A 23,218-nucleotide genomic window follows, 5' to 3' on the forward strand; every position below is an offset into this window, starting at 1 on the left:
GCTCAAATCACAGACACAGTCTTTTTACCACCTCCCTGTACTTCTACCCCATGACTCATGTTCACTGGTTTAAGTGTTTCTGTGAGATTCCCATGCTGTGAATTTGTTTTCTTCCACTTGACTTGAACAAGTGTCTTGGAAAGAAAAATGAGGGATGTGCCTAAACTATCACAATTAACGAAGTAATTCTTCGTTACCTTCTTTCTGCTTTGGAAAATGAACACTCATGTGTGCCTAAACTATCACAATTAACGAAGTTATTCTTCTTCTTACCTTCTTTCTGCTTTGGAAAATGAACACTCATGTGTGTTTAGCAGAGATGCTGGGTTTGGGGAATGGCGGTTTTCATCCCAAGCCCAGGTCTGATCTTTTCCAGTACACTCCATGCTCACATCACAGAGTCTTTTCACAGTTTTGTATTTTCCAAAATGTTTACAAGAATCGTATTAGTCCTAATCTATGCTCAACTGTATTAAAATTTAAAATACAGCTCACTGCAAGTAAAGAATATCGTCCTCTAACATTATGTACATATTACTACATTCAAAATTACCTGAGTTTAGTGACATGAAAATGTCTCTCTTCCCCCTAAATGAGCATATAGCCCCATTTGAGTGTATGTCTGTACTCCGTGGAGATGAGTTTGAGTAGGCTCCGGGAGTTGGTGATGGACCAGGAGGCCTGGCTTCTGGTCATGGGATCGCAAAAAGAGGGATACGACTGAGCAACTGAACTGAATTGTGTGTATGAAAATATTAACATGACTTGATCAATTTTTTCTTCTTCTTCTTTTCTTTTTGCTTTGTTTTTCTGAAGAACTTCTGTGGAACGGAATGACTACCCGTTCCAGTATTCCTGCTTGGGAATTTCTTGGACAGAGGAATCTGGCAAGTTAGAGTCCATGGGGTCACTAAGAATGGGACATGACTGAGTGGCTAAAACTTTTCTTGCCTTTAGTATTCTTTCCAGTTACAGAAACTTCTATCAACTTATCTTAGAGTTGTCTCTGTGAATCTGTGTTTTATTAGTTAAAGTCTAAAGTACATAAACTGAAGTAACGTTTAAGCTCTGCTATTTAATGGCTATTTGTTAAAATATGTGCCAAAAAGTACAAGAGCAACATTACTGATTTTTAGTTATTTCTCTTGCACTTTCAAGACTCTGATAAAAGCAATCAGAAAGATACAGAGCATATACTAAATAGTTAAAATGATTCTTTCTGCCAAGGTTGTGGTTACCCAAAGAGTGAAGAGCAGATAAAACCAAGGAGGGTCTTAGAATGCAGAAACTGAAAAACCAAACCCATATTGTCTCATGTCTGGAAATTCTTTTCCAACCAGCACCCAGACCATGACATTTTTCTGGCTTGTTCAGGGACTTGGAGTCTCTTGCCCCCCCTCGCACCCACCCCCCACCCCCCACACCACCACCACCCCCCCCCCCCCAACGCCCTCACTTCTCCTTTCTCACAGGGACCCTCTTCCAACAGGCAACTTCTCTGGAGGCAACTGGGGAATGCTGGCCAGGGTTACCCTCTGGTGTGTTCCAAACGCTCCACTGCTCACTGCGCCCAAAGTATCTGTGACTTGAGTGGGTGAGGGTCTCTCCTTTGTTTTTTTGCAAGTGAGGACTATGCCAACCAATATTCTGTGGGCACAGATCAGACATGTAAAAGCCATTAGGGCTCCTGCCACAGAAAGACTCCCATGTGAGGATGGGGGTGTACAGAATGGATCAGGCCACAAGGGCATCCACCCGCAGCAAGGCAACTTTCGTCCACCATGTCAGGCTCATAGTGGTTGAAGCAAAACAGAGAGCGTTCTTCCCAGGCCACTGCCTCCCGGATATGTTGTTCGGCGGATTCCTCAGCCTTCTTCCCTGTCACTTTCTCTTCTTTCCCTTTTGGTTTGGATTGATTTACAGAAGCCTGGGTATTGCCTCTGAGCCATCCCAAGAGTGCCTTCCACGTTTCAGGGAATCACCAAATGGTGAGTCACCTGGTTGCTCCCAGGAATCTCTGTCTTTCTCTGCCCGTGTCACCTGGTGGCTAGCTGCTTGGTTCTCAGAGGTCTCCTCTGACTGTTGGATGTGACTGTTGGGCCGCTCGGCCATTCTGTACCCTCAGTCACATGGAGAGACCACTAGGGGAACAGGGACATCTTTCTGTCAGCCAGTGACTCTCAGTACTCGCATTCTATGGTAGATAGGCTATGAGTGGGTTCTGTTACATCCCAGGAGGCTCTCTCATACTCAACCCTTGGCTACATTCTCAGAAACTGGATACTTTTGACCCTCCAAAAGGCCTGGCTCCAAAACAAACAGAGGACCCCCGAAAATGGCCTCTGAATGGCTCACTAGGTTTTGCCAAAAGACAGGAAAGGACTCAGAATTTCCTTATGTTCTGTTGCCTCCCTGTCTCCTGTCCCTCTGTCTGTCTCCAACAGATTTCCTAGATGACCTCTATGTGATCTTTCATATCCACATGATCTCTAGGAAAGGATTCTGAGGTTCCCTTTGGTCCAGGTTTCTTCTATATTCAAAAGCCTGAAGGATCAAAAACTGTCCCAACATTTCTAAAGTATCCCTTTCTAAGGAAGCTTATCTCTCACGTGGAGAGGGAACCAAGCTTCCCCCACGCCTGAACATTCTAAAGAATTCCCTTATGAGTACTTCTGTTTTCTCAGGGCTGCCAAGGACCAAGGTTCCCCTAGTCCTGCAAATTCCCTTAACCCTTCAGATTCTTCTGATGGGACAAAGACCTCACTTTCCACCACAGGGACAGTCCAAAATTTTTATCAGCTGAAATGCCCCTGATATCAAAGTCAGTTTGAGCATAATTTGGTCTATATTTTAGCTATAAAACTAAGACTACAGAAAGGAAAGATAACTTTTTGACACAGGATGGCCCTGATATTCTTTAGACTCTGGAGAAAACTGGTTAAAATGAAAGTTTCTTTCCCTTGGAAACTGCAAAACCCGTTCTTTTTGCATATACATTTTAAAACAACTAGCTTGTTAACAACTAGTTTGGAGAAGGAAATGGCAACCCACTCCAGTACTCTTGCCTGGAGAATCCCAGGGATGGGGGAGCCCGGTGGGCTACCGTCTATGGGGTCGCACCGAGTTGGACACGATGGAAGTGACTTAGCAGCAGCAGCAGCAGCTTGTTAAAAGGCCTGCCTAGGGAAAAGCTTGTAGTTAACCCTTTCCATGTCCTTGAATGTCACTGCCCACTTTGCCTGAGACCTGACTCAGTCTTGGGCAAATCAGAACTTTAAGCCAAACAAAGAAACAAACAAACGGTCAAAGAGATGTTTTAAATCTTGAGCAGGAAACTATGAAATCTCTGTCTGTCTGGATTTATGTATGTCTCAGTGTGCTTTTTTTTATATATATAATATTGCTGAAGCTCTAATGAGTTCTAATTTAAATGGCCTAAAGGGCTTCCCTGATGGCTCAGAGGTTAAAGCATCTGCCCGCAATGCAGGAGACTTGGGTTCGATCCCTGGGTTGGGAAGATCCCCTGGAGAAGGAAACGGCAACCCACTCCAGTATTCTTGCCTGAAGAATCCCATGGACGGAGGAGCCTGGTGGGCTACAGTTCACGGGGTCACAAAGAGTCGGACATGACTGAGCGACTTTACTCACTTCACCTAAAGGAAGGTAAGTGCTTACAAATCAGACAATTCTAACTCCAAGAAAAATTTATCTAAATGAATTTCAGATTCATGTGAACTGGGAAATATTAAATATCTAGCATTAATGTTTGTTTACTAATCTAATGTAGATATGTCTAAGAGTCATTAAGCACAGTATTTTCATTGTGCCTAGGTTTATTATTACTTACATATTGTTATATTTTTATATCTGTTACAAGTTTCTCAACCAGGAAAGTACCTCTAGGAAAGGGGAAGAAAAAAAAAAAAAAAGAACTTCAAAGAAAATGTAAAACAGACATGATCTTTCAGAGAAACTCTTTTAAGAATAATTATACTTTAGAAATGTCTCTCTAAAACATTCTCTAGATTTTGGTAACCTGACTTTCTAGGGCTGTGCCAAACTAAGTGATGGAAGTTTATTGACTAGCTAGGTCATTTGCAAATAAAATAACATTCTGAAACATTCATTACTGAGAACTAACTTCCTCTTACAGAGAAAGTAGAGATGTTGGACTATTCATGAATAATGCTTGATGCCATCCTGAGATGTTCTCTAGAATATTTTTTTCCGAAATTATCACTGGTATTTATGTTCACCAACCCACAGAATGCTTAACTTCTAGGCTGCTTAAGGAAAGTAGCATGTGTATTTTCAGTAAAGAAGGTATGAGAAAAGAAATTATATTTTATGAAGAGAAAAGAAAGTAGGTCTGACTTAGAGGTGGCTCTTTCAGCATGGGAGAACAAAGTAATGGGTACAGAAAGTGATAAAGTTTTATGGAAAGTGGACCCCAAGGGAAGAGTTTTGTGCATAAATACATGTTTTCTTGAGATGTTGAGCTGCCTTTGATAATGGATTTTAAGTTTCTTTACCTCTAAAGTGATCTGTTCTAGGTTTACCTTTGAAATCTTCTTTGTTACTTTGGCTAAGTGAATATATTATTTCCCAGTGATCTACATGATTTTATCTGACTGTTATAACCCCCTTTGATATTTGTCCACAAAACTTCCTAAATGACTTGACTTCTAGCTGACTTTGGAATGCTTCAGAGGGCCCTTGAGACATCCCAGGGAGCTATTAAACTACCTGGGTTCATTGGACATGTTAAATTACATGGGAAGTATGGTTGAAGGGGTGATAAATCTTCTCAGATTGTGCTATATGGTTGATGCTACTAATATAGATATCCTAGAATGATGTGGAAGTCATACATAGATCTGATATGCCCTAATAAAATGTGGTCAACTATAATTCTACTTATCCTGTTACAGTGTTAAAGTCACAGCAGTGACCAGGCTACATTGTCAATTGCAGTTCAATCAGATTTAAACATGACTTCTATGGTTTCACTCTGATGCCTTTGTAAGAATACTGCTATTTCAAGATTTATGGAAAGGATTTTTCTGAGGTTAACCGATAAACAAGTTTTGTTTGCTATCTGATGCAAAAAGGCAAAATGGCTATCTGAGGAGGCCTCTACAAATAGCTGTGAAAAGAAGAGAAGCCAAAAGCAAAGGAGAAAAGGAAAGATGTCCCCATTTGAATGCAGAGTTCCAAAGAATAGCACGGAGAGATAAGAAAGCCTGCCTCAGTGATCAATGCAAAGAAATAGAGGAAAACAATAGAATGAGAAAGACAAAAGATCTCTTCAAGAAAATCAGAGATACCAACCAGTCCATTCTAAAGGAGATCAGTCCTGGGTGTTCATTGGAAGGACTGATGCTAAAGCTGACACTCCAATACTTTGGCCACCTCATGCGAAGAGTTGACTCACTGGGAAAGTCTCTGATGCTGGGAGGGATTGGGGGCAGGAGGAGAAGGGGACGACATAGGTTAGATGGCTGGATGGCATCACTGACTCGATGGACATGAGTTTGAGTAAACTCCGGGAGTCGGTGATGGACAGGGAGGTCTGATGTGCTGCAATTCATGGGGTTGCAAAGATTCAGACACGACTGAGCGACTGAACTGAACTGAAGCTGGTACCAGACTGGAATTTAGTCTAGTCTCTATGTTAATAGAACAAAGTTTTCTTAGAATGCAGCTTTCAATAAGAGATTATGAATTTTTTGCCTTTAAGTCATTTATATTCAGTTTTAAAATATTTTGTTACTTTGGTAAAGTAAATAAGCATTACTTAAGATTATGGTACATGTAGACAAAGCTCATTCTTCTTCTACAAACATAACCCCTCATGGTTAGACTTTTGCCATCTTGATGTCCTTAAAACATGGCCATAGTCTGCTCCTAAATTGGGGAATTAAAAATGGGTGAACAGTAGCTGTAAATCAAAGACTCAGGCTGTGGGAAATCTAACATGGCTGCCTGGCTTTTCCCAGCTCCCTGACAAACCTCATTTCTATTTGATGGGTTAAAGCCTTCCCTGGCTACAGGGTTAATGCCCTCATAAAGAAAAAAATGTTTCACTGAGTAGTAAGTTCTGTTCATTGTTAAACTAAGTTTCTAGTTTTGCTAATTAAAGTGTAGTGTTTACTAAGCCTCACTTCTGAGATAGTTCATTCTTATGTTATATTTCTAAAAGATTTAATTAAGTTATGATAGTTCATTCTTATGTTATATTTCTAAAAGATTTAATTAAGTTATTAAAAAGGACACTCTAAGTTTGTTTCTAAAGGTAATCTCAGGAAGCAATCTTCAGATAAAGATTAGATGCTCCATGATATACAACCAGGAGATTAACACCTGGCTATAGTCATTTAACAAATGAAGTCAGATGACCTGTGGTATACTGAGCTCTACTTAATGAAAGTGCTTGACTTATCATTTTTACTTACGACCTGACTAATAATTGCTAGCCATAGCTAAATTATTTTCTATGTCGCTTACTTCAGAACATTGTTTCTTAGGTTACTAAATGTGTGACTGAGCCTGTGATAAAATGCTGATATGCAGCTCCACATGCTATCAATGATTGTAATAATGTAACTCTAGATATGGGAAGAAGCAAAAAGAGGGAATATTTTCCAGGACCTAGATGCTGTAAGACAGGTATGGTCCAGAGGCTTTTGCTACTCACAAGGCCTGCTCTAGAAGTAGCACATTGAGTGGCCTATCAATGGAACTTTCCCTAGACCTGGGAATGAGTCTTGCCAGTGCCGTAGGACACAATGGACAAGAAATGCCCCCAAAGCATGGTTAAATATGTGGCTATGAAGGGACCCTGCTGACTGGACTCTGCCAGCTGTCTCTACAAAGATGACATCATGACCACTGCAAGCTCCTGACTTGCAACACCCCCCGAAAGGAGTTCAGAGTAGAGATCAGAAACAAGGAACTCTGTGCTCTGGGAAAAACCCAGAACTGGCCTTCCGAAGGTCAGATGTTTTCATGTAAAGATTTTATGAGCCCAAATTCTTGCTGCTTCTTGTACCTAGAGAAACACATCACGAACCAATGTCTGGTTCTGGTTTTCCTGGCTAGCCCCTAATCTTTGGGCCATGTACCTTTAACTTTCTTGTAAAGTTTGTTTCTTCTAAAATACCACAAATTTCCAAGTGGTCGTGCAAGAATATTCCCTGAACAACACCTAAACAATGCTGAAACAACTCACCTTATCATTCAATGGACTCTCATCTCCCTCCATAAATGGTCCCTGACTGAGTAGGTAAAGGGAACCCAGAGCCCCATGGCACCCCGGCTCAGCCTGAAGAAGCCAGAGCGGTCATTGCTCCATTTCCCCTGAAACTGGATTCCCAAATGTGTGAGAAGGGAAATGGATAAATAGTTAGACATGAGCAGGGTATCAACAAGGGCCAAAGAATTGGCCCTAAAAATAAAGAGAGGGAGGTATGTGATGATGCAGGGACAAAAGACTAGATAAAACCAAGGAGGGTCTTGGAATGCAGGAATGGAAAAACAAGACTCATTAGCATCTTTCCCTCCCCCATGTTGTAACTGTTGATGGATTTCAGGTCCTTCTCAGCATTATAAACGGTCTCCCCTCCTACCCCATAAGGAGAAAGTATTTTTCTTACACATCCCCCACCCAGTATAGGTGCCTCATCCATTCATCAAATGATCTGCAAGACCCCTGTCCCACTCCTTGTACCCTGTCTATGAAAGTGGACTAAGGACCCCTGTTGAACATCCATTCTCCCTTGAGCTGGCCAACTGTTCTAACAACACCCCCCATTCTAATAAACTCTCATTTTGTCTCGTGTCTGGAAATTCTTTTCCAACACGACCCCAGACCACAAGAAAGGTTACTATCCTATTAGACCTGTTAAAATCTGTAAAACAATTAGAATTTCAACTTAAGCATGAATTCTTACCTTACTATTCTATTTTGTTGTGGTTCAAAATCGTCATTCATCGAGCAGAATTTTCAACATTACTAACTCAAATAACCTTGCTAAAAATGTGGCACTTTGGCCAGACATCAGAACTCTTGGATCAGACTACACTTAAAAAAAAAAAAAAAAAATTCCTGTTTCTTTGATAAACAATTTATCCTATGTCACACGAGTAGAACACTGAAGAATAAATATGCTCATACTGCCCTGATTATTTTATAATTGCTCTTTCAGATGAAACTAGTCTCCCTAATGGCTTGTAGATCAATAACTCATCTTTTTTTCTTCATATTAGAAATTGGGTAGGAAGGAGTACTGTGTAAAAAGTGTATTTTGTAATGCCAGCCAAGCCACTAAATCACGACCAGTTCTCTGAACTTGCCGTTTTCATCTTGGGTCACATTGCAAAGTCTTCCCATGGCCACATGGCACCTGTACTTTGTATTTCAGGGACGAATGACGTTCCAGGATGTGGCCATAGACTTCACTCAAGAGAAGTGGGAATGCCTGGACCTCGATCAGCGGGAATTGTACAGAGACGTGATGTTAGAGAAGTACGGGAACCTGGCCTCCTTGGGTGAGGATAACTGCCTTCCAGAATCCCTTATCTACCCACTGGGTTTTAGTTCCATCATGTCAAGAATGTCTTCTGAAATTTTCTGCTTCGCACAGTTTCAGATCTCTGCTTTCTAGGGGAAAATGGGTATTTGTGAGTTTAGAAAGAAAGGCTTCATGATGATTCGTTATACGGGTGACGTTTTTCTTCTTTGATGTACTCTGCGTCCTTCCTTCTAGGTTCGTGGTAATTGTGTAAGTTTTGTGGTATTAAATAGTTGTACCCTCTCTTAATTTCACATTGACACCACTTACTTTGGCTTAGTACTACTTGACCAGAATCTCAGGATCTGATTGTTAGATGTGTGTTAGTCTTGTATAGCTGCTTTGAATAAAGTATTTAAGGAAATCATTTTCTAGAACAAAATGCGTTGTCGTTTCACCTGAATACATATTGGATTCGATACTGATGGATCTCTAACAACACAAATATTCCTTTCTCTGATAAATAGGGCTTGTGTCTACGCTGGACCTGGTCGCCTTTCTGGAGCAATGGAAGGATCCCAGGAATATGAGGAGAATGGAGACAACAGCCATTTGCCCAGGTAGGTATGAATAGATGGAGATGATGACTCAGATGAGAGGTCTGAGGAGCAGCGAGGAACTCATCCTTCATCACGTGGTGTTGGGAGATTTGCTTCAATGGAAATGGTTTTCAAAAACCTGGGTTTGTGTCTACTACTGTGATAGAAATGTATCACCTGCCCCATTCTCTCTCTGAAATCATTCATGAATTTATCTCCAGTGATTTCTTTTCCCCGTCACAGATCAGATCAGATCAGATCAGTTGCTCAGTCGTGTCTGACTCTTTGCAACCCCATGAATCGCAGTACGCCAGGCATCCCTGTCCATCACCAACTCCCGGAGTTCACTCAAACTCATGTCCATTGCATCAGTGATGCCATCCAGCCATCTCATCCTCTGTCGTCTCCTTCTCCTCTTGCCCCCAATCCCTCCCAGCATCAGAGAACTTTCCAAAGAGTCAACTCTTCGCATGAGGTGGCCAAAGTACTGGAGTTTCAGCTTTAGCAGCATTCCTTCCAAAGAAATCCCAGGGCTGATCTCTTTCAGAATGGACTGGTTGGATCTCCTTGCAGTCCAAGGGACTCTCAAGAGTCTTCTCCAGCACCACAGTTCAAAAGTGTCAATTCTTCGGCGCTCAGCCTTCTTCACAGTCCAACTCTCACATACATACATGACCACAGGAAAAACCATAGCCTTGACTAGACAAACCTTTGTTGGCAAAGTAATGTCTCTGCTTTTGAATATTGCCGGGGTCCAGCCCCGGTGGATCCAGGGAATTCGAAGCGGGGATGGTGTCGGTGAGGATCAGGAAAGAATTGCTTAAGTAAACATTAATTAAGGATATAAGGAGTGGTTAAATAAGGATAGCTTAGTGAAGAAATTCAGTGGAGAAAAGAGGCTGAAATAAGGATAGCTCAGTGAGGAAATTCAGTGGAGAAAAGAGGCTGAATAATTCAGCCAGAAGGTGAGAGAAAGTATGACATGGGGAGACCAAGTTTCCGTGACCAAGGCCCGCACTTTATTTTCCAAAGTAGTTTTTATACCTTAAGTTACGCATAGAGGATAATGGGGGAAGGGGTAGAGTCATGCAGTAAGCCAGGCTTTCTTCCTGCAAACTTATCATATGCAAAAGTTTAGGTGATTTGCATCATCTTCTGGCCCAGAGGCCTGTTAACATTTTAAGAAACTTATTTTTCTCTAAAGGTGATTATTCTAAAGTCAGGTGCCACCCTCCAAAAGCATTAAAGTTGCATTCCTATAGGGCAAAGGTGTGGTGGGCTATAACAAGAAAAAGAATTAACTCAAGGGTCCAAGATTACAAACATTAAAGCTACTACTTACACCAATTATATTAATCAATACACTGCCAGGGACACAGCAGGTAAGGGATATGGAAACTTAGCAGCAAACAATGGTGCAACAAGTGAAAAACCCTTCACCAATACAATTTCTAATCAATCTTTTAACTGCTCAAAGGAATCTGTATTCAGACAGTTTAGAACATCTCATGCCTCTCACTGTTGGGAAGCTCTGAACAATCACATGTGGCTGGAAAAACCTATTCAGGCAGGCTAGAGGACTTCCAAAGGAGTTTGTAGGTTGAAACACTGTCACACCCAGGAATTATTAACTGGAGCTGTAAGTTAATTCTTTTTTCAGAGAGAGGTAGTGGGGGACAGCCCCCCGAAAAGTCAGAGGTGTAGGTGAGAGCACAAAGCAGAAAGTAGGCAGACTCTGGTTTGGGGGGTAGATGCTCGAGAATTTCCAGGGGGACTCCTGAGGCTCAATCCCGCCTTTGCCTATGCTGAGCCTCCTTCCCCATGACCTCTTCCAGGGGCGGAGCTCCTGCTCCCGGCAGAATATGCTATCTAGGTTGGTCATAACTTTCTTTCCGAGGAGTAAGCATCTTTTAATTTCATGGCTGCAGTCACCATCTGCAGTGATTTTGGAGCCCCAAAGAATAAAGTCTGACACTATTTCCACTGTTTCTCCATCTATTTCCCATGAAGTGATGGGACCAGATACCATGATCTTCGTTTTCTGAATGTTGAGCTTTAAGCCAACTTTTTCACTCTCCTCTTCCACCTTCATCAAGAGGCTTTTTAGTTCCTCTTCACTTTCTGCCATAAGGCTGGTGTCATCTGCATATCTGAGGTTATTGATATTTCTCCCAGCAATCTTCATTCCAGCTTGTGTTTCATCCAGTCCAGCGTTTCTCATGATGTACTCTGCATATAAGTTAAATAAACAGGGTGACAATATACAGCCTTGACGAACTCCTTTTCCTATTTGGAACCAGTCTGTTGTTCCATGTCCAGTTCTAACTGTTGCTTCCTGACCTGCATACAGATTTCTCAAGAGGCAGACCAGGTGGTCTGGTATTCCCATCTCTTTCAGAATTTTCCACAGTTTATTGTGATCCACACAGTCAAAGGCTTTGGCATAGTCAATAAAGCAGAAATAGATGTTTTTCTGGAACTCTCTTTCTTTTTCCATGATGCCTTTATTTGTGATTGGAATGAAAACTGACCTTTTCCCATCCTGAGGCCACTGCTGAGTTTTCCAAATTTGCCGTCCTATCAAGTTGCAGAACTTTAGCATTATCATCTTTTAGGACTTGAAATAGCTCAGCTGTAGTTCCATCAGCTTTGTTGGTGTTCATGCCTTCTAAGGCTGACTTGACTTTGGATGCCGGGATGTCTCTTACTAGGTGAGTGATCACACCATCGTGGTTATCTCGGTCATTAAGATCTTTTTTGTATACTTATTCCATGTATCCTTCCCAATTTCTCTTAATATCTTCTACTTCTTTTAGGTCCATCCCGTTTCTGTCCTTTATTGTTCCCATCTTTGCATGAAATATTCCCAATACCTCTAATATTCTTAAGGAGATCTCTAGTCTTTAGCATTCTATTGATTTCCTTCCCATTTAGGTCTCCACAGAGCAATGAGTAGAATTCCCTCTTTCAATTATAGTTTTAAAGTCTCTCTTCTTATTTAATTTCTTAAAACCAGTAGTATATTAAGTTTATCTTATTTCTATTCAGCTTCCTTGGACACAGTCTTATGTGTCCTCAGTTTCTGCTTAGTTCTCTGTCACTATGATCTATGATTTTTAGATTGAAAGACCGAATAGAACATTCTCAGAAACATGTGTGGCAAGAAGTGCATTAAAGAATTACTAGGCACCTAGGATTTTTGAAAGTGTTTGGTGTCTCCACTTAAGATGACTAAAAGCAAGAAGTAATCATTAGATTGACTATTGAGAGGGTAACAGGCAGGAAGGCCAGGGGTCTCCAAATGGAGGAAACAGCCTGCAAGTGTCAGACATTTTTATCTGTCTTAAGCGGCAGGAAGAAACAAACTAGCAATATTTTTTCCTTCTCTATACAAATTTAAAGGGAGGTTTCTCTTAAAATACTGTGTTGCCATAATGACACCTGGTTTCCCCTGAAGTTAGCTATTCTTGAGCCTAGAGATAATCAATGCCTTTTTCTTATGGAAATGTTCGTCTTAAGCTATGCTAATGTACTATGCCTTTACCCCAAACTCTGTCTCCAAGTCGGTTCCTCCTCTTGGCCCAGAACCTACTTAACAAACCAGTATGGATATTGTTCTCCTAATCTATGTAAATGAAACTATTTGTATGGTGATCTGTCCTTCTTCAAGATTCAAGTTAATCATTTTATGGCCCAGGATAAACCATTTGGCGCCAAGACTATCCCAAAATGCATCTTATGGGTGAGGGGCCTGGTGCCATTCTGAATTTTAAGACATTCCTTTCTTTCATTAACAGACTGCTAGTGACTATATAACATCCAGCTGAAGACTAGCAGGCGGGTACTCTTTCTGCCCCCTTCTGATGCCTATGTCAGAAGCTTTCTCTATCTCCTTTATACTTCAATAAAACTTTATTACACAAAAGCTCTGAGCGATCAAGCCTCGTCTCTGGCCCCGGATTGAATTCTTCTCCTCCGGGGGCCAAGAAGCCCGGTATATTCACATGATTCAACAACAACCTTTCACTATCACCTCTTAATTCAGTGGTCCTTGGAGGTTATTATCTTGTTTCTTCCCCTATAACCTATTTCTTTGCCATCTCATTTTGTCCAGCATTCTGTGTGTGGTCTCTGTTTAGAAGGGTGCAGAAACCTAGTTAATCTTCCTTCTGGTATCTGCACCTTAGTAGGTGAGGATGGTCCAGAGGTTTGTGCCCTTATCCTCTCTTGATCTGTGCTTTGATTGCTGTTAACTGTGACCAGAACCTGCTGGGGAGATTCAGGGCTGTTTCCCCCTTGTTCTGTGGTTGTTACTGCCCTGTCTCTGGTGGTGCCTGCTCCCTGCGTGGGGTAATAGAGCCCCCAGATCTGAGTCTTTGCTGTGAATCTGATCTGTGGTGCCAGGCAGGTGGGATTGGAGCACACCCACTGGGAGAGAAGTCACTGAGTATTACTCCTCTAGGAGTGTTCACCTCAGGGTGTGCTCTGGTGTCCCCTCTCATGCGTTCTGCAGGCTCTCGTGATATGGAGTGTTGGCACTGCACTTAGACCACCTTAACCATGGGCATGATGGCACATGGCCCTGGTGGCTCTCAGATGTTTTTTTTGCAAGGTCACCAGCACAGATTCAGTGAAGTCAGGTCCTGGGATTGCCTTGGGTGTGCAGCTGAATCCGCTGTGGTGCTACGGGGCACCTCTGGCTCTGTCCTGGCCCAGCCCCCTTGTGTAGAAGCCCACAAAGTCTACAGCTGCTAAAGCTACACCTGCCATGACTGGGAGAGCCCTGGTTGTTGATTCAGATGCTCTGTAGGGGCTGAGGTTACAAGGCCGGTCGTGGGTGTAAGACCATGGCTTGTGTTGCTCCAAGGAGAGGTTTCAGGTTTCTTCTTTATCCCTGGGTTTCACGTGTGCTTTCAGCTCCATCTGTGCGTGTGGCCAACTCACAAGTGTCTTCTCCTGAAGCTGCCCCTGAGCACAGGATTCTGCTGATTGTGGAGGAGATGGATGGGAGAGGCCGTGTCTGGGGGCTCAAAAGTCCTACGTGGGTGGAGTTCTTCATAGTCCTTGGAGAGCAGAAGCCGGCACAAGGGACAAGGGATGCGTGGGCTTCTTGTTTGGGCGTCACTCACCAATGGCATTCTGCTCTATGGTGGTTCAGGCTTCGCCACAAGCATCTTGTTTGCAGAGCTCCTCCGTCATGGCCATCCCTTCAGGATGTTTCCTCATAGCCAACAGTAGTCCTCTGCCTCGGTCCGCTCTACAAACCCCACATTTCAGCACTCAGCCCTTGTCTGCATTGGTGGACATGCCTCTAAGGCTGGGTAGGCAGGGCTGGGGTCAGCACCCTGTGTGCAGGTCTCACTCTGTCCTGCTGCCACACGCTGGTTGCCATGTTTTCTTCGCACAGAGAATGAGGCTTGCCTTCTGTCCAAACTGAGCTCCCCCAGTGAGAAGCTTCCCCGGATATGGAGATATCTCCTCACTTTCATCTCCTGGGAGGGTTACAGGCCCCAACCCACTTCCTCTCCTCTTCCTTTTCCTTCTTCTTTCTTTTGTCCTACCTGGCTCAGCAGGAATCTTTCTTGTCCTTTCAGATATCCAAGGGCCTCTGCTACTGTTCAGCTGGGCTCCAAGAGAATTGTTCCATTTCTCATTCATTTGTGGAGAGAGAGATGAGCTCCACATCTGCCTAAGCCTCTGGCATCTTGATCCTTCGGTCTCTATTTTATTTTTAAACTAGCTAATGGTCATCAATTTTCTTTAAATCTTTAAAGATATTCACTGAGAATAGCAGGGGAAATTACTTGTTATTTGGTATCTTTCAGCTATGTCTCCACAAGACACCCAGGATTTGATGCCAAAGAATCCAGCGTTAGAGGATGTATTCCCAAAAGCAAACCTAGGAATATATCAAATATTTCACCTCAGAAACTTAAATTTAATGAAAGACTGGGAATATACAAGGGTATATGAAAGACAGAGAGGATGTTTTTATGGAAATAAGGAAATGGAGACAGTTACACATAATGCTAACATTACTGCCAAAAGCAATGAGCAACGTGAGTCAAACTGGGAAAAACAGCAACTTCAATCTTCAATATCTGCCGAGAAGTGTAAGTATTTAAGAAAAGATTTCCATCCTTTTTTGAAACCTACATATTCTCTGAAGGGACATGTGGAAAATATGGAAGGTAATTTAGTCTCTACTGCAAATCCTCATTCAGACAATTGTGAATGTAGACTTCTACTAAACATACATTCAAGGATGTCTGAACACGTAAAATTTAACAATGAGTGGGAAAATTCACTATCTAATCAATTTGAGAGATCCGTGAGCAGAGAGTCATTTTTCTTCCCCCGACAGATATTTTCTCTCCATTCCATGATATATAATGTTGATAATAATGGAGGAGACATAATCCAGCCATCATTGTTCACTAAATATTGTGATATGGTTAATACACAACAACTTTCCATATGTAATAAAATGAGTCAGACCTTAAGTAACAGCTCCAGCTCCAATAATTGCAAGAGTATTAATGGTGGACTGAGAAGGTATTCGGGCAAAGAAAATGAGTATAGGGTTGAAGGAGACTCAAAACTTTTGAAACATCAGGGTTCCGAAACATCAAACAAGAGTTCTAAAAGTAATAAATGTAGAAATACCTTTGATCAAATGTCAGGTTTTTCTCTAGATAAGAGTACTTGTACTGAAGAGAGGACTTGTACTGAATATGGGAAGGTTTCTAATCAGTCTTTAGAACTTATTCAACAGCAGACTGTTCACAATCCACAGAAAGAAAACAAGTGTAAGATATGTGGGAAAGTATTTAGTAACTCATGCCATCTAAGTAGACATAAGAAAATTCATACAGGAAGGAAACCTTTCGAAGGTACAGAATGTACCAAGGCATTTAACCATAGCTCACTTCTTACTAAACATCAGAGAATTGACGCTGGAGAGAAACCTTATAAAGTACAGAATGTGGCAAAACCTTTAATCACAACTCAAATCTTATTCAACATTGGCGAATTCATACGGGAGAGAAGCCTTACAAATGTACAGAATGTAGCAAAGCCTTGATCTGCTACTCACAGCTAACCTATCATCAGCGAATTCATACTGGAGAGAAGCCTTATAAATGTAAAGAATGTAACAAAGCCTTTATCCGTGGCTCACATCTTACTGAACATCAGCAAATTCATCCTGGAGAGAGACCTTATAAATGTAAAGAATATGGCAAAGCCTTTATTACGAGTTCAGTCCTTACTCAACGTCACCGAATTCATACTTGGGATAGATGTTATAAAGGTACAGAAAGTGGCAAGGCCTTCATTAAGCGTTCTAGTCTTACTAAGCATCAGCAAACTCATACTGGGGAGAGACCGTATAAATGTACAGAATGTGGCAAAACCTTTAATCGGAATTCAATTCTTACTACACATTTGCAAGTTCATACTGGAGAGAAACCTTATAAATGTAAAGAATGTAACAAAGCCTTTCATCGTCCCTCACTTCTTACTCGACATCAGCTAATTCATTCTGGGGAGAGACCTTATAAATGTACAGAATGTAACAAAGCCTTTATTTAGTGCTCACATCTTACTCAACATCAGCGAATTCAACTGGAGAGAGACGTTATAAATGTACAGAATGTGACAAAGCCTTTAGTCATAGTAGTAATCTCACTAAACATCTGAGAACACACACTTGAGAGAAGCCCTAGTAATGGAACAAGTGATGGAAGAGGTTTGCCCTAAACATGCATCAGAAAACACAAGAGTTTATATAAGAAACCAATGGAAGTGATGCAACAAATATATAGAAAGGTATTTAATCAAAGTTAAATCGAAGTAAAGATGCGTGCTCCTGCTGCTAAGTCGCTACAGTCGTGTCTGACTCTGTGCGACCCTGTAGACAGCAGCCCACCAGGCTCCCCCGTCCCTGGGATTCTCCAGGCAAGAACACTGGAGTGGGTTGCCATTTCCTTCGCAATGCATGAAAGTGAAAAGTGAAGTAGCTCAGTCATGTCCGACTCTTTTCGACCCCAAGGACGGCAGCCCAGCAGGCTCCTCCATCCATGGGATTTTCCAGGCAAGAGTACTGGAGTGGGGTGCCATCGCCTTCTCCGAAATATGCGTACTAGAAGGCATTTCATCAACTTTGTTTTCAGAAGTTTCTCTGAAGGAGAATGACTGCAGGGAGCAGTCCATAGTTAAAACTGATGGAAAATGGATATTTTAGCATGAATCGTGAGATGAAGGTTAATGGTTAGAACATTACAGTTCTTAGCAATGTATATATGCCTGTTAATAATGATGTGATGTGAGGTTATTTGGAGTGAATGTAATTCACCACTCAAATAATCCACGTTATGCTTTCTTTCTAGTGTGTTTGCAAACATAGGTTTTTGATGGTTTATTAAAGATTAGCCTTTTTATATTGTGTTGCAACCATTTCTATCTAATCTCCATTAGAAGTTTGAGAATAGCATAATGTAAAATGGACAATGAGCATTTAAATAGAGGTGTTTGTCGTTGACGTGAAATATCTGGAGGTTGCCATGAAGTAAGTGATCGTTTAATCTTTCCGTGTGTTAAAGTAAGTCAGAAGTTCATTGTAATGTTTCAATAGTAATATCCTTCATTTGTAAGAAGAACACAATGACAGTTCACTGCAATATTGATGTATCTTTATAATATTAACACAAGTCATGATTATTACTTGACAGTGTTGAAATCAAGACAGCAATAACCTAGAAACGTAAGAAACCCTTCCTGGAAAAGGCATGGAATTGGTGCATATCATGCTTGCTAAGTGCTTCCTAGTCTTTGTTTGGTAAGCCGTGGAAATCAGAAATCTCACATCATTATATCAAAAATTGAATATCTTTCTCCGTACTTTTGATCTGTATTTAATCATGGATCATACCGCGGATTGTAAAAGGTTTTATTTCAACTATGTGTGAAATTTAATACATGGTTATTCATAAAAGTGAATGGCTTTTATTGTTTCGGTTGTTGTAATGAATGAAATGTTAACCCACCACCAACAGCAACCTCGCCCACCTTATTTAAGGTTGTAGTGAAGAGACCGCAATTAACTGTTCGATAACACACAAGGATGGCATATGGGGAAATTAGTTTACTCACTGGATTTAAATTTCTCATAACTTCATGTACATTCCATCATTTCTAGGTTGTATCTCGTCTTTCATTTTGTAACTACTTAGACACTGGGATGATTCTAGTAAGAAAGATGATACAGAGTATTGTTGACAGTTTCCCTAAACTGCTCCATGATGTTGCTGCCTCAGCATCTGTCTGGGGATCAGGCAGCCTGCAGGTCCTTGAGCTCACACCAGCCAGTCTTGTGAGCACATGCACTAGATGAACCCCTTCCTTGAGACCAGCAGTCTTGCTGGACCTCAGGGTCTATCCACAGACCCCCGTTCAATCACACTGAGAGAGTCAATTTCTAGGCAGGTTGATAAGTCCAGGGGTCCCCAAGGAGAGAGGGGTCTGGAATTCTCAAGGAGGAAGAAAGGACAAATGTAGTTTTATCCTGCTTGAGGACACTCTCTGGAAAAACACTTTCTGGCTAATTTTGTTGTCTTAAAATGTAAATTATGGGAGTGGGTCTAGTGAGGTCTTTACAACCTCCAGACAGTCTTTTGATTCACTGGAATAACTAAATAAAAGTATGTAACTGCTTTGCTAACACTAGCAAGGGGGCACTCTTTCTGCCCCCTTCTGAAGTCTATGTCAGAAGCTTTCTCTATCTCTTTTATACTTTAATAAAACTTTATTACACAAAAGCTGTGAGCGATCAAGCCTCATCTCTGGCCCCAGATTGAATTCTTCTCCTCAGGAGGCCAAGAATCCAGGGGTCTTTTTTGGTTGAACAGCAACCTTTCAACACCCTCACAGTGCTCACCAGAATCCTTGACTTGGTTTAAGTGAATTAACCCACACTCAGCCTGGAGAGCCTGAGGCACTTCACTCAGGGTAAAGTGTAAAAGCTGAACTGCAAGTACTCTTGTTTTCTCTGCCTGATTCAAGCTTTAACCTCTCTCAGAATTTCCTGCCCTAAATCTTCCCCTCCATCAGGATTACGTGACCCGTTTCAGAAATGACCTCACTGATGCCCTCCCAACAGAGTTCTGTGTGCTCCTGTGGGAGTATCAGGGTGGTTTGTAGGAAGTGTTCCAGGAGATTCTAAGCAGAGGCCCAGGTTAAGGACGTAGCTCCTGGTCCATCTGGATCATCTGAGAGCTGAGCCCCGGAGTCAGTCTGAGGAGAGGCAGCAGGGTTGGTCTAGCTGTATTTGGACGGAGGAAGTCAGTCAGCTCACATCATCTGTGTGAGCAGAGTGTTAGGAGCTCTCTATGGGGAGAGAACAATCAAGAAATGAGTTCACAGGCTGGTCTCCAGGTAGAAATTCATTGTTCCTGAATCTCTCCTGAGACAGAGGACAGGAGAGGTCGGTATTCTCAGCTTTTCAAAATCCTTTTGTTTGTAGGAGCGGTGGTTGCAGAATATAAAGTTGTGTTGATGCCCTCCAAGGTATTTTCTCAAAACTCAGAAGTGCGTTTGCAGCGTAATATCCCCAGAGAAGACAGAGCAGGAGGAAGAAGAGAAGGAAATGGCAGCTTCTCAGGTAAATATCCTGTCCTGGGTTTCGGGCTGTGTCTGCTTTTCCTCCTAAAATGCCCCAGTGAGAATATGCAAGCCTTTAGCTCTCTGCTCCTAATTTTTCTTCCCGGGCATTTATTATCATCTTATTTTTTTCCTATTTCTTATTATGATAGTGCAGACCAGCCCTTTAGACTACTTCCTGCTGTCCCAGACCCTTTGCTCCATTGTCTGCATTTTCGCTTTCTATGGAGCATGATAAATTCTCAACGTCAATCAGCGACTTTCAACTGTTGAAAATATTCTTTTTGTGAGAGATCAGCATTTGGCGTCACTCCTATCCTTACTCCCACTGGGATGTGGTTTGGTGTTGGGATTTTAGGGACGTTGGGAAATGCAGTAATGACAGCACCTGCATGCAATTTAGATATTTAGAACAGAGTTTGAAAGTGCCATTATACATAGAATCAACTCTCTTCTGTCCATGGGATTTTCCGGGCAAGAATTCTGCAGTGGGTTGCCATTTCCTCCTCCCCGGGATTCTCTCCACCCCGAGACTGAAGCCGCATCTCCAGCACTGGCAGGCAGATTCTTTACCACTGAGCCAGCTGGGAAGCCCAGTGACTCAACTCAGTGGTCCAGAGTTTTCCACAAAACTTTCAATGGGCATTGTACAGGGACGTGATGTTAGAGAACTATAGGAAGCTGGCCTGCTTAGATGATGACAGCTTCCTTCCAGAATCCCTTATCTACCTACTGGGTTTTGGTTCCATCATTTCTAGAATGTTTCTGAAAATTTTTGATTTCCACAGGAGTTTGAAATCTCTCCTTTCTAAGGGAAATGGGTATGTATGAATTTGGAAAGAAAGGCTTCAGGATAATTCATTATGCTGGTAACCTTTTTCTTCCTTGATGTACTCTGCCTCCTTCTGTGAGAGTCAATTCCTAGGCAGGTTGATAAGAAGTCCAGGGTCCTGAGGAGGAAGGGGGAGGGTGGTGGTCTGGGACTCTCGTGGAGGAGATAGGGGTCTGCAATTCTAAAGGAGGAAAAGACAAATACCTTTTTTCCCTTTACATTCCTTGGTCTTAGACACATAAAATGACTTTTTTATGTCTTTATGAGCCTTAGACACAGGACTTTTTCTTTAAGCCCAGAACTGATGATTAAACAACAAACAACTCGGTTTAAACTCTGTACTAGGGATTATATAACAAAATGTATCCTGCTTGAGCACAGTTTCTCCTTCCTGAAAACCTTCTGACTAATCCTGATATCTTAGAATTTATATTATGGGAGAGGGTCTGGTTCAGTTCAGTTCAGTTGCTCAGTCTTGTCTGACTATTTGCAACCCCATGGATTGCAGCACACCAAGCCTCCCTGTCCATCACCAACTCGCGGAGTTTACTCAAACCCATTGAGTCGGTGATGCCATCCAACCATCTCATCCTCTGTCGTCCCCTTCTCCTCCCGCATTCAATCTTTCCCAGTATCAGGGTCTTTTGAAATAAGTTAGCTCTTCGCATCAGCTTGCCAAAGTATTGGAGTCTTAGTTTCAGCATCAGTACTTCCAATGTATATTCAGAACTGATTTCCTTTAGGATTGTGGGAGTGGGTCTGGTAAAATTTGTACAACCTTGAGACATTCTTTTGATTTATTGTAATTACTGATTAAAAAAGTATATAGCTCCCTTGCTTAGACTAGCAAGGGGGGCACTCTCCACCCCCTTCTGATGTCTATGTCAGAAACTTCTCTGTCCCTTTTTCACTTTAATAAAACTGTGCTACACAAATGGTCTTCAGCGATCAGCTCTGGTGCCTGTTCTCTGGTCCCAAAGTTAAATCTTCTTGTTTGGAGATCATGAATCTGACACCCTTCACTGGAACCTATCACTGCATTCTAGGTTAGTGGTAATTGTATAAGCTCTGTAGTATTAAATAGACACCCCTGTTATTTTTTATTTTTTTTCCTTTTTTTTAGATTTTTTTTAATTATTATTTTTACTTTACAATATTGTATTGGTTTTGCCATACATCAACATGCATCTGCCACAGGTGTACACGTGTTCCCCATCCTGAACCTCCCTCCCCATACCATCCCTCTGGGTCAAGTTCACAGTTACACACTTACTTTGCCTTCGTAGTACTTGACCAGTATCTCAGGATCTGGTGTTATGTATTTGTTAGTGTTATATAGGTGATTTGAATAAAGGATTTGGGGAAATCATTTTCCAGGCTGTATTAACATTGTCTCTTGTGTTCTCGTCTCAACTGAACACATATTGGATTGGACACTGATGAGTCTCTGAAACACAAATATTCCTTTCTCTGATGAACAGGTCTTGTGGGCTCTAAGCTGGACCTGATCACCTTTCTGGAGCAACTGAACGATCCCAGGAATATAAGGAGAATGGAGACAACAGCCATATTCCCAGTATGTATGAATGGATGGAGATGATGACTCAGATAAGAGGTCCAAGGAGCTAGAGGAAGTCATCCTTCGTCAGGTGGTTTTGGAAGATCATCTTCAGTGGAATTGATTTTGGAAAACCTGGGTTTGTGTCCACTGCTGTCATAGAAATGTATCACCTGCCCTAGTCTCTCTTAAATCATTCATAAATTCATCTCCAGTGATTACTTTCCTTCATCACAGTGTGAACTAGAAGTCTCCTCTTGTCTTGTGAGAAACTGCATTCATTGGTTGCTCTTCCATTTCTGGGGGTCCTAGGAAAACTGCCCATTTTGAGTAACTGTATGACAGTCCTTTTAAAGTTTCTTTGTACCTCTAGCCAAAAATGTGTGAGTGAAGTGGTAGACAAACTCCTAAATTACTAGGAATACTGGGGACAGATTTTTGTTTTCTGATTTATAACTTCCTATCCACAGGGAGCTAGAAGGACCTTCTAAATAAATTTCAAATTCAAAAGCTTTTTTCACTACAGAAAGCAAAACCTCCCGAAAATGAAAGACTGCACATCTCAGGTTGACTACAAAGTTTCTCTTTTCCTTATATGATCTCATATTAAATATCTTAAGTGTATTTGCCCCAATTCTAAAATGAAAAATATTTACTATATTCAATTACCTCATAGAATTTTAAAATAAACTGGCATAAATGCTTAGCACATTTTGCACCATATTATTAATACTTGATTCAAGTTATAAACATTTCTAGATTATATAAAGAAATTAGTTTAAAAAGTTCTAATTGGAATATAGCTGTTTTACAATTTTGTACTACTGTATAGCAAAGAGAATCAATTATACCGATCAGTCAGTTCAGTTCTGTGGCTCAGTCGTGTCCAACTCTTTGGGACCCCATGGACTACAGCATGCCAGGCTTCCGTGTCCATCACCAACTCCCAGACCCTGCTCAAACTCACGTTCATCGAGTCAGTGATGCCATCCAACCATCTCATCCTCTGTCGTCCCCTTCTCCTCCTGCCCTCAGTCTTACCCAGCATCAGGATATT

At 41.7% G+C, this 23,218-nt stretch overlaps 1 long non-coding RNA gene and 1 pseudogene across 1 annotated transcript; both read left to right on the forward strand.

The window, feature by feature from the left end:
* Window positions 1-8,429: 8,429 nt before the first annotated feature.
* Window positions 8,430-16,813, forward strand: LOC113875831 (annotated as a pseudogene).
* A 2,823-nt stretch (window positions 16,814-19,636) lies between these two features.
* On the forward strand, window positions 19,637-22,392 carry LOC113876072. The gene is made up of 2 exons (XR_003506412.1): window positions 19,637-19,772; window positions 22,085-22,392. It is a non-coding gene; the product is annotated as an uncharacterized LOC113876072 (long non-coding RNA).
* The last annotated feature ends 826 nt before the right edge of the window (window positions 22,393-23,218 follow it).

The sequence above is a fragment of the Bos indicus x Bos taurus genome, chromosome 18 (assembly GCF_003369695.1).
Source record: "Bos indicus x Bos taurus breed Angus x Brahman F1 hybrid chromosome 18, Bos_hybrid_MaternalHap_v2.0, whole genome shotgun sequence".
Lineage (NCBI taxonomy): Eukaryota > Metazoa > Chordata > Mammalia > Artiodactyla > Bovidae > Bos > Bos indicus x Bos taurus.